Source organism: Rana temporaria, chromosome 2 (genome assembly GCF_905171775.1).
Source record: "Rana temporaria chromosome 2, aRanTem1.1, whole genome shotgun sequence".
Lineage (NCBI taxonomy): Eukaryota > Metazoa > Chordata > Amphibia > Anura > Ranidae > Rana > Rana temporaria.
The window spans coordinates 210,188,363-210,200,120 of NC_053490.1; the positions used below are offsets into that span (position 1 = coordinate 210,188,363).

At 46.5% G+C, this 11,758-nt stretch overlaps 1 protein-coding gene across 5 annotated transcripts in view; it reads right to left on the minus strand.

Annotated features, from left to right (window-relative positions):
- INPP4A (inositol polyphosphate-4-phosphatase type I A) overlaps nucleotides 1-6,900 on the minus strand; it is a 146,384-nt gene extending 139,484 nt beyond the window's left edge. For 2 of the 5 annotated variants that reach the window (XM_040336332.1, XM_040336331.1), the window contains exon 1: nucleotides 6,727-6,899. The gene's annotated coding sequence lies outside the window, so the exon portion shown is untranslated. Of the gene's footprint in view, nucleotides 1-6,726 lie in introns of all 5 variants that reach the window. The other 3 variants (XM_040336334.1, XM_040336333.1, XM_040336335.1) reach the window with 2 other exon arrangements.
- Between the last annotated feature and the right edge of the window lie 4,858 nt (nucleotides 6,901-11,758).

Genomic DNA, 11,758 nt, shown 5'->3' on the forward strand with positions numbered 1-11,758 from the left:
AATACGTGCCGTAAACGGCAGCTCCTGCACACATGCGTGGGAATGACATCATGCCCCTCACCACTCATGTAGCCAGAAGACGCAAACCCAGAAGGAAGACCAGGTGAAGAGGTCAGCCCTCTCAGCAGTAACAGGGCTTTGTTCTAAAGGTAAATCTCTCATATGTGATTCATACTAGAACATTATGACATTGCCTTGCAGGGGATTTCTTTATTTTATCCCCCCCCCCCCCAACAAATTCAGAGTACAACCGCTTTAAGCCCTTGTTCACATCAGAGTGATTTGTCATGCGATTTGACTGGTCGAATCACATTACAGGTCGCACCCTATTGTCAGCAATGGCACTGTTCAAATCAGGGCAACGCTGACTTTGCGGTACCTCACCGATTTGAAATAAATAGTTAATGCACTACTTTTGGCAACTTTGGGTGCATGAAGCCGCACAGATGTCTTCAAAGTCGCACCAAACTTGCAGCTTTGAAATCGTGTGATTTTAGATGAAGTTGCACCATTTGGAAGTCACATTCAATGTGAACAAGGGCTTAAAACACCTAACCCATGTATCGTACTACACGAAAATATATGAATAATAAAATTCAACTTGCAAAAATTATCAATAAGTACGGAGCTGTGCCAAGCAGATTTTTACTACATATTGACCGATGAATGAATTCAGCCTGGATGTACAGTATCTCAGAAATGTGTCCATATTTTTACAATCTGACATGGGTGCAGGTGCGTGGATTCATGTGCACCGCAAGAATGAGGCCTAAATTTACACATTTAAAACTAACAAACGTTTTATAAAGAGAAAATAATAATTTCTGAATTGAAAGCAGAATAGAAATCACCAACCACTTCCGTCTGCAAGACCAAAGTGGCCTCTTAGGACTGGTGCAGCCTTCCCTGAACACTACCGTTTACCTGACAACCCCCCACATCCATTGCCAGGCCTAGGTTAGTGCAATTCCATTTTGGAGGGAAGAAGGCCTTACAGGAACACATCTCTCTGTACAGTGAGGGGGAGGATAGGGCTAAAGGAGATTGTACAGTGTTTGGTCAGCTTTAGGCCCCTTTCATATTGAGGTGTTTTTCATGAGGTACAGCGCTAAAAATAGTGCTGCTATACCGCATGAAAAATCATGCCCTGTAGTGTTCAATGTGAAAGCCCAAAGGCTTTCACATTGAAGCGGTGCGCTAGCAGGAGCGCAACAAAAGTCCTGCTAGCCGCATCTTTACCGCGGTATAGGAGCGGTGTGTCCACCGCTCCTTCCCATTGAAATCAATGGGAAAGCGCGGTAATACCGCCCACGACGCGGGCGGTATTAACCCTTTTTCGGCCGCTAGCGGGGGTTAAAACCTCACCGCTAGCGCCCGAATATCGCGGTAAATACGACGGTATAGCCACGCTACAAATAGCGCGGCTATACCGTCACCGCGGCTGCACACCTCAATGTGAAAGCAGCCTTAGGGTTGCGTTACAATTTGATTGTACAATCGTCTTTTTAATTTACCAAAATGATGTAATATGAGAACATAAACAATTCATACAGTTTGCAATCAATGCACAGGCCTTTAGGCCGGGTTCACACCTATGCAAATTGAATGTGCCGTTTATCCGCATTCAATTCGCATAGCAGGAGAATGTGACTGGCTCTCTAAGGAGCCGGTTCACATATCTCCGCAGCAGGTCCGGTGCGGTGTGCCGGAAATACACGTGCCTTTTTTGGTGTATTTCAGGTTCGATTTCAGCCCAAAATGCGGGCTGAAATCAGACCTGACCCGGTGAACCAGCACGCACTAGACTCCTGCTGTGCGCCGCATACGGCGACAGTGTGAACTCGGCCGCAAAGTACATAGTTGATGGGAAATCTAAAGGAGATTGTAACATGTGTGGTGGTCTTTCTATGCATTCATTACCACTAAACTCCATATAATGTGCATTTCCATTAAATCACATCAAAAGATGATGGAAATTGGATTTCTTTAATATAAAATTATATATAAATCTATATATCTATATCTATATATATATATATATATATATATATATATATACACATACACACACACACACACACACACAGTACAGACCAAAAGTTTGGACACACCTTCTCATTCAAAGAGTTTTCTTTATTTTCATGACTATGAAAAATTGTAGATTCACACTGAAGGCATGAAAACTATGAAGTAACACATGTGGAATTATACATGACAAAAAAGTGTGAAACAACTGAAAATAGATTTCATATTCTAGGTTCTTCCACCTTTTGCAGCAGACACATCTCTAGAACTGTTAAGAGGAGACTGTGTGAATCAGGCCTTCATGGTAGAATATCTGCTAGGAAACCACTGCTAAAGAAAGGCAACAAGCAGACGAGACTTGTTTGGGTAAAGAACACAAGGAATGGACATTAGACCAGTGGAAATCTGTGCTTTGGTCTGATGAGTCCAAACTTGAGATCTTTGGTTCCAACCCCCGTGTCTTTGTGCGACGCAGAAAAGGTGAACGGATGGACTCTACATGCCTGGTTCCCACTGTGAAGCATGGAGGAGGAGGTGTGATGGTGTGGGGGTGCTTTGCTGGTGACACTGTTGGGGATTTAATCAAAATGGAAGGCATACTGAACCAGCATGGCTACCACAGCATCTTGCAGCGGCATGCTATTCCATCCGGTTTGCGTTTAGTTGGACCATCATTTATTTTTCAACAGGACAATGACCCCAAACACACCTCCAGGCTGTGTAAGGGCTATTTGACCAAGAAGGAGAGTGATGGGGTGCTGCGCCAGGTGACTACCTCTTGAAGCTCATCAAGAGAATGCCAAGAGTGTGCCAAGCAGTAATCAAAGCAAAAGGTGGCTACTTTGAAGAACATAGAATATGAAATATATTTTCAGTTGTTTCACACTTTTTTGTTATGTATAATTCCACATGTGTTAATTCATAGTTTTGATGCATTCAGTGTGAATCCACAATTTTCATAATCATGAAAATAAAGAAAACTCTTTGAATGAGAAGGTGTGTCCAAACTTTTGGTCTGTACTGTAAATATATATATAAAAAATGCACTGCACCTAAATCATCCAGATGTGATTGTGGCCTTAGTAAGGATTAGTTCATATATGTTATTTTGCATTAATATTCATTAAAGTGTGTTTTCCAAAAAATAAATAAAAATGCAAATATCCTGTAACATAAAAAATTGCAATGAACACCATTTTATTCTCTAGGGCCTCTGCTAAAAAATAAAACATATATATATATATTTTAACAGTGGCCCTAGAAAATAAAAAAATTGTTGTGGGCTCTAAGTAAATTTCTAGCAAAAAATAAATAAAAAATGCCTCTTTAATAGGTGTTTTTTGGCCAAAAGAATCCATTAACGCTCAACCGCTTAATGCGCTTAAACGTGTCTGCAAAATGCTTGTTTTTTTAGGCAGCTTTTCTCCTGCCAGGAGTTGTGGCATTCAGGGAGGGGGGGGGGGGGGTGAACTGATGCCCTGTGTGCATGAGACCTTAGGTTGGTGTTCAGTGCATGACCACTGAACACCAAATAATGTGCGTTTTCACCAGGCCTTAGCTCGGCGTTGGTTACATTACCAAAGAACACTTCATAACGCACGGTTTCACAAGGCCTTAGCGTGGCGTTGGTTACGCCAGTGTTTCTCAACTCCAGTCCTCAGGGCGCACCAACGGGTCATGTTTTCAGGATTTCCCTCAGATGAAACTGCTGTGGTAATTACTAAGGCAGTGAAACTGATAAAATCACCTGTGCAAAATAATGGAAAGCCTGAAAACAAGACCTGTTGGTGCGCCTTGAGGACTGGAGTTGAGAAACACTGGGTTACGCTACCACGAAACACTTTGTGACGCACGTTTTCACAAGGCCTTAGCGTAGCGTTGGTTACGTTATCATAACGCACGTTTTCACAAGGCCTTAGCGTGGCGTTGGTTACGCTACCACTAAATACTTCATAACGCACGTTTTCACAAGGCCTTAGCGTGGCGTTGGTTACGTTATCATAACGCACGTTTTCACAAGGCCTTAGCGTGGCGTTGGTTACGCTACCACTAAATACTTCATAACGCACGTTTTCACAAGGCCTTAGCGTGGCGTTGGTTACGCTACCACGAAACACTTCGTGACGCACGTTTTCACAAGGCCTTAGCGTAGCGTTGGTTACGTTACCATAATGCACGGTTTCACAAGGCCTTCATAACGCATGTTTTCACAAGTTATGGTTACGTTACCATAAAGCACGGTTTCACAAGGCCTTAGCGTGGCGTTGGTTACGCTACCACGAAACACTTCGTGACGCACGTTTTCACAAGGCCTTAGCGTAGCGTTGGTTACGTTACCATAATGCACGGTTTCACAAGGCCTTCATAACGCACGTTTTCACAAGGCCTTAGCGTGGCGTTGGTTACGCTACCACTATACACTTCATGACGCACGTTTTCACAAGGCCTTAGCGTGACGCACGTTGATGCCTTCCGTGTGAATCTACAATTTTCATAGTCATGAAAATAAAGAAAACTCTTTGAATGAGAAGGTGTGTCCAAACTTTTGGTCTGTACTGTATATATATATATATAAATAATGCACTGCACCTAAAACATCCAGATGTGATTGTGGCCTTAGTAAGGATTAGTTCATATATGTTATTTTGCATTAATATTCATTAAAGTGTGTTTTCCAAAAAATAAATAAAAATGCAAATATCCTGTAATAAAAAATTGCAATGAACACCATTTTATTCTCTAGGGCCTCTGCTAAAAAATAAAACATATATATATTTATTTATTTTTTTAACAGTGGCCCTAGAAAATAAAAAAAATTGTTGGGGGCTCTAAGTAAATTTCTAGCAAAAAATAAATAAAAAATGCCTCTTTAATAGGTGTTTTTTGGCCAAAAGAATCCATTAACGCTCAACCGCTTAATGCGCTTAAACGTGTCTGCAGCTTTTCTCCTGCCAGGAGTTGTGGCATTCGGGGGGGGGGGGGGGTGAACTGATGCCCTGTGTGCATGAGGCCTTAGGTTGGTGTTCAGTGTATGACCACTGAACACCAAATAATTTGCGTTTTCACCAGGCCTTAGCTCGGCGCTGGTTACGTTACCAAAGAACACTTCATAATGCACGTTTTTATAGGGCATTAGCGTGGCATTGGTTAAGTAACCATAATGCACGGTTTCACAAGGCCTTAGCGTGGCGTTGGTTACGCTACCACTAAACACTTCATGACGCACGTTTTTCACAAGGCCTTAGCGTGGCGTTGGTTACACTACCACTAAACACTTCATGACGCACGTTTTTCACAAGGCCTTAGCGTGGCGTTGGTTACACTACCACGAAACACTTCATGACGCACGTTTTCACAAGGCCTTAGCGTGGCGTTGGTTACGCTACCACTAAACACTTCATGACGCACGTTTTTCACAAGGCCTTAGCGTGGCGTTGGTTACACTACCACTAAACACTTCATGACGCACGTTTTTCACAAGGCCTTAGCATAGCGTTGGTTACACTACCACGAAACACTTCATGACGCACGTTTTCACAAGGCCTTAGTGTGGCGTTGGTTACACTACCACTAAACACTTCATGACGCACGTTTTTCACAAGGCCTTAGCGTAGCGTTGGTTACACTACCACGAAACACTTCATGACGCACGTTTTCACAAGGCCTTATCGTGGCGTTGGTTACGCTACCACTAAATACTTCATAACGCACGTTTTCACAAGGCCTTAGCGTGGCGTTGGTTACGCTACCACTAAATACTTCATAACACACGTTTTCACAAGGCCTTAGCGTGGCGTTGGTTACGCTACCACTAAATACTTCATAACACACGTTTTCTCAAGGCCTTATCGTGGCGTTGGTTACGCTACCACTAAATACTTCATAACGCACGTTTTCACAAGGCCTTATCGTGGCGTTGGTTACGCTACCACTAAATACTTCATAACGCACGTTTTCACAAGGCCTTAGCGTGGCGTTGGTTACGCTACCACTAAATACTTCATAACACACGTTTTCACAAGGCCTTAGCGTGGCGTTGGTTACGCTACCACTAAATACTTCATAACACACGTTTTCTCAAGGCCTTATCGTGGCGTTGGTTACGCTACCACTAAATACTTCATAACGCACGTTTTCACAAGGCCTTAGCGTGGCGTTGGTTACGCTACCACTAAATACTTCATAACACACGTTTTCACAAGGCCTTAGCGTGGCGTTGGTTACGCTACCACTAAATACTTCATAACACACGTTTTCTCAAGGCCTTATCGTGGCGTTGGTTACGCTACCACTAAATACTTCATAACGCACGTTTTCACAAGGCCTTATCGTGGCGTTGGTTACGCTACCACTAAATACTTCATAACGCACGTTTTCACAAGGCCTTAGCGTGGCGTTGGTTACGCTACCACTATACACTTCAAGATGCACCATTTCATGAAAACGCATGAAAAAGGCAGCAGGCAGGACTTTGTTTGCAGCAACACACAGGTGTGAATGAGGCCTCACTGCTGCAAAGTGCCAAATAATAACAGATCAGGATGTACAGACAATATAAACTGAAGAACATGAGGAATAACAATATTGTACCAATAATAAACAGAATAAAGGATCAGAGCAGCCTCCAGCAGAGGTGACAGAGATGCTCTATGGACAGATCCTGACCATAGAGATCCGAGTGATTACAATGCGTGCACCTACCGTGCATGAGCCCCATCCATCCATCCATCCCTCGGGGGAGATCTGCTTGTTGCAGGGGAGATCAGGATGTCTTGCAGCAGGGAAGAAACTGCCACTCCTTGCAGGTTGATGATGCGTTCCTCTCAGCAACATACAGCCCCAGCACAGATTCCTGCTCCGCCCCCTCCCGTGACATCACAGTCCCCGCCTCCTCCTTGCTCAATGTCGGTGTGAGCTGGGAGTGTGGTGTGTATGTAGTGAGCAATGAGGTCACTGGCGAGGACTGACAGCTGTGATCTCTGTCATCTATGCACAGCACGGGCATCTTATGTAAACAGATCAGCCATCACTGACACTCACACGTCACAAACATCAGCCATCAGGATCCTTATCTGTCACAAAATGACAACCACATGGTCATCTGAGCCTAAATACACAATCCATGGTGCATACATATATGATATATCATACTGTATATTTGTACACTCACAGGCTCCTGTTTGAAATCAGTTATATTACAATCTAAAACGTCATTGTTAGGGGGTCGTTCACACTGGCTGTTGGGGGGCAGAAAACCCCTGTAGTTGAGCCGCACATTTATTAAGCAAGAAAAGGTGGCAGCCAGAGGTGTACACATACCACAGCTGTAATGCTTTGACCCACGATCGCTTTCAGCAGGTGTTGATATTCTGCCAAGTTGCCTATTTTGTCAGAACACAGGCATAAAACATGACCCACTCGGGTGAATGGGGCCACTCTGAGAGCACCCCACAACCACGTGCAATGCATGGTGATTGGGGACACTGTGAATGGCTGCACTATTAGGGCTTATTTATACGTTAGGTAGTTGGGCAGTAAAACCTTGCGGAAATGCACTTCCCCCTTTAGATGCAATGGCCAGGGGTGTACACATGCCATGGCTGCAATGCTTTGCTTTGTAGCTGTGTTGGGAAATATACCGCCAGTCGCTTTTGGCAGGCGCCCTCCAATCATGACTCACATTCAGGTGAAAGTGGGCGCTTGTGCAGGGTTCAAGGGTTAAAGCATGCAATACAACACTTCCTCACTACTATATATATATAATTTACATACTGTTAGATAAGCTGCACTCATCGAAGTATCCTCATGCACCAGAGTACCTCCATAGATCAGTTTTCGCATGAGAGTACACCAATAGATCAGTTGACTCCACCAGCGTACCCCCATAGATCAGTTGACCCCACCACCAGCGTACCCCCATAGAACAGTTGACCCCACCAGCGTACCCCCATAGATCAGTTGACCCCACCAGCGTACCCCCATAGATCAGTTGACCCCACCAGCGTACCCCCATAGATCAGTTGACCCCACCAGCGTACCCCCATAGATCAGTTGACTCCACCAGCGTACCCCCATAGATCAGTTGACCCTAGCAGCGTACCCCCATAGATCAGATGACTCCACCAGCGTACCCCCATAGATCATTTGACCCCACCAGCGTACCCCCATAGATCAGTTGACCCCACCAGCGTACCCCCATAGATCAGTTGACCCCACCAGCGTACCCTAATAGATCAGTTGACCCCACCAGCGTACCCCCATAGATCAGTTGACCCCACCAGCGTACCCCCATAGATCAGTTTTTTTTTTTGACCGCTAGGTGGCGTCGAATTCCGCACCGAGTATGCAAATTAGCTAGATACGCAAATTCCCCAACGTACGCATGGCCGACGCAGTAAAGTTACGACGTTTACGTTAGGCTTTTCCCGGCGTAAAGTTGCCCCTGCTATATGAGGCGCAGCCAATGTTAAGTATAGCAGTCATTCCCGCGTCGAAATTTGAAAAAGTTACGTTGTTTGCGTAAGTCGTCCGTGAATGGGGCTGGACGTCATTTACGTTCACGTCGAAACCAATGACGTCCTTGCGGCGTACTTTGGAGCAATGCACACTGGGAAATTCCACGGACGGCGCACTTACGCCGGCCGATTTACGCTACGCCGCCGCAACTTACGGAGCAAGTGCTTTGAGAATACAGCACTTGGCCGTGTAAGTTGCAGAGGCGTAACGTAAATCAGATACATTACGCCCGCACAATTTTACGCGGCTCTACGTGAATCCGAGCCATTGTGTCTCAAACTCCTAAGTTTTGATGAAAGATTGTGGAAACAACCACTTTGATACATGTCATACAAAGGCCAAAAGAGTTCTGTAGAGTCCTCATATGAGAAGCAACCAGTGGCTAAGATAATGCAGGTTGTTTTTTAGCAAGGGAATTGAATATCACATCAGATATTACCAGTGGCGGCTGGTGCTCAATAAAATGAAAAATTCACAAAAATACTGGGAAAAAAAACATAAATTTCAGCCTCACTGTGCCCATAAAATGCAGCCACTGTGCCCCATTAAATGCAGCTGCTGTGCCCATCAAATGCAGCCACTGTGCCCCATCAAATGCAGCCACTGTGCACATCAAATGCAGCCACTGTGCCCCATCAAATGCAGCCACTGTGCCCCATCAAATGCAGCCACTGTGCCCATCAAATGCAGCCACTGTGCCCATCAAATGCAGCCACTGTGCCCCATCAAATGCAGCCACTGTGCCCCATCAAATGCAGCAACTGTGCCCATCAAATGCAGCCACTGTGCCCCATCAAATGCAGCCACTGTGCACATCAAATGCAGCCACTGTGCCCCATCAAATGCAGCCACTGTGCCCCATCAAATGCAGCCACTGTGCCCATCAAATGCAGCCACTGTGCCCATCAAATGCAGCCACTGTGCACATCAAATGCAGCCATTGTGCCCCATCAAATGCAGCCATTGTGCCCCATCAAATGCAACCACTGTGCTCATCAAATGCAGCCACTGTGCCCATCAAATGCAGCCACTGTGTCCCATCAAATGCAGCCACTGTGCCCATCAAATGCTCCCACCCACTCGCTGGCTGACTGCCAGGCACTTACTCCATCTTGGTAGGGGGTCAAGTAGTGGGTGACGACGGCAAGCTGTGGGATGGTGGGATGAGCAGCGGGTGATGACGGCAAGCTGTGGAATGGTGGGATGAGCAGCGGGTGATGACGGCAAGCTGTTGGATGGTGGGATGAGCAACGGGTGATGGCGGCGAGCTGTGGGATGGGATGAGCAGCGGGTCAGGCGACAGCTCCTGTGTTCTCCATTTGTCTCTTCTTCCTTTCTGCTAGGCATCCAATCGGAGTGCCTGTGCCTTCAGCCAATCAGGTGATGGGTATTAGACCCGCACCTCCCGATTGGCTAAGAGGTGGTTCAGTGTTAGAAAAGCAAATATTCATTCGCTTTTCTAACACACCCGGGTGGACTCAGAGGGCAATGCTCTGCGCTCCACTTTTTTTGAAGCCTATTAGTGCATATGGCTCTAATTAGGGGCTTCAAAAAAACACTCCGCTGCCGTAATTCAGGCCCCTGGCGTCCAAAAAGGGTCCGGACGCCAGAATAGGGGGTGGCTACAGCGGCCATTGATAGAGTCATGCTATGCTTGAATCTATCCATTCTACATATAGGGGGTGATGTGACAGAGGGGGCAGCGCCCAGGCGCCCCCAATGGATGCACCGCCACTGGATATTACTGCAAGCAAAAAACTGGTGTTAAGAACATTGTAGGCCTTTGCTCACTGCTGGGGTAAACGGTGTCCTGAAACACTAGAAACAAGGCAAACAAAGCATCTGTGAAAACGCTGGTAAAGCTCCGCTAAGACCCCTTTCACACTGGGGCGTTTTTCAGGCACTTTGGCGTTAAAAAAAGCGCCTCAATGGGAAGGGGCTCTTTAGGAGAGATGTATTTAATGCTACTTAAGCGCTGCAAAGAAGCTGCTTGCAGGATTTATTTGACGCCCTTCAAGCGCAGCGTCTTAGGCCTTGTACTCACGAGCAGACATGTCCGATGAAACCGGTCCGCGGACCGTTTTCATCGGACATGTCTGCCCGGGGACTTCTGTTCGATGGCTGTACACACCATCGAACAGAACTCCGTGCGTAAACAATACGCGGGGCGTGTCCGCGGTGTCGCCGCATCAATGACGCGGTGTCGCCGCGACAATGACGCGGCGACGTGGGCGGGCCTGCCTTTTAAATGCTTCCACGCATGCGTCGAAGTCATTCGACGCATGCGAGGGATGGCGGGCGGCCGGACATGTACGGTAGGTCTGTACAGACGACCGTACATGTCGGGGGGACAGGTTTCCAGCGGACTGTTTTAAAGCAAGTCCAGGAAACAGTTGTCCGCTGGAAACCTGTCCGATCCGCCCGAAAATGGTCCGCTCGTGCCTACACACGGCCAAACATGTCTGCTGAAACTGGTCCGCGGACCAGTTTCAGCAGACATGTTTGGTCGTGAGTACGGGGCCTTAGTGTGAAAGCACTCGGCTTTCACATTGGGATTGCAGATGAGGCTTCTTTCAGGCACTTTATAAGCGCTTTTTTTTAACTCCTTAGGCTTAGACCCCTTTCACACTGGGGCGTTTTTAAGGCGCTTTAGTTTGAAAGCACTAGGGTTTGCACATTGGGATTGCAGATGCAGCTTCTTTCAAGCGCTTTTTTTTAACGCTATAGTGCTTGAAAAACGCCGCAGTGTGAAAGAGGTCTTAGTGCAGACCCTCGTAGTTTAGACACCCCCTTAGCGCAGACCCCCATTAGTATAGAATCCCCCCTTAGTGCAGACCCCCACCGTATAGACACCCCCCTTAGTGCAGACCTCCATCAATATAAAATCATCCCCTTAGTACAGACTCCCCTTCAGTATAGAATCCCCCCTTGGTGCAGACTCCCCATCAGTATAGAATCCCACCTTAGTGCAGACCCCCCCATCAGTATAGAATTCTTTCCCCTTACTGCAGACCCCTCCCCATCTGTATAGACACCCCTCCCTTAGTGGAGACCCCCCATCAGTATAGAATCCTCCTTAGTGCAGAGCCTCCATCAGTATAGAATCCCCCTTAGTGCAGACCCCCGCAGTATAGACACCCCCCTTAGTGCAGACCCCCCATCAGTATAGACACCCCCTTAGTGCAGACCCCCGCAGTTTAGGCACCCCCCCTTAGTG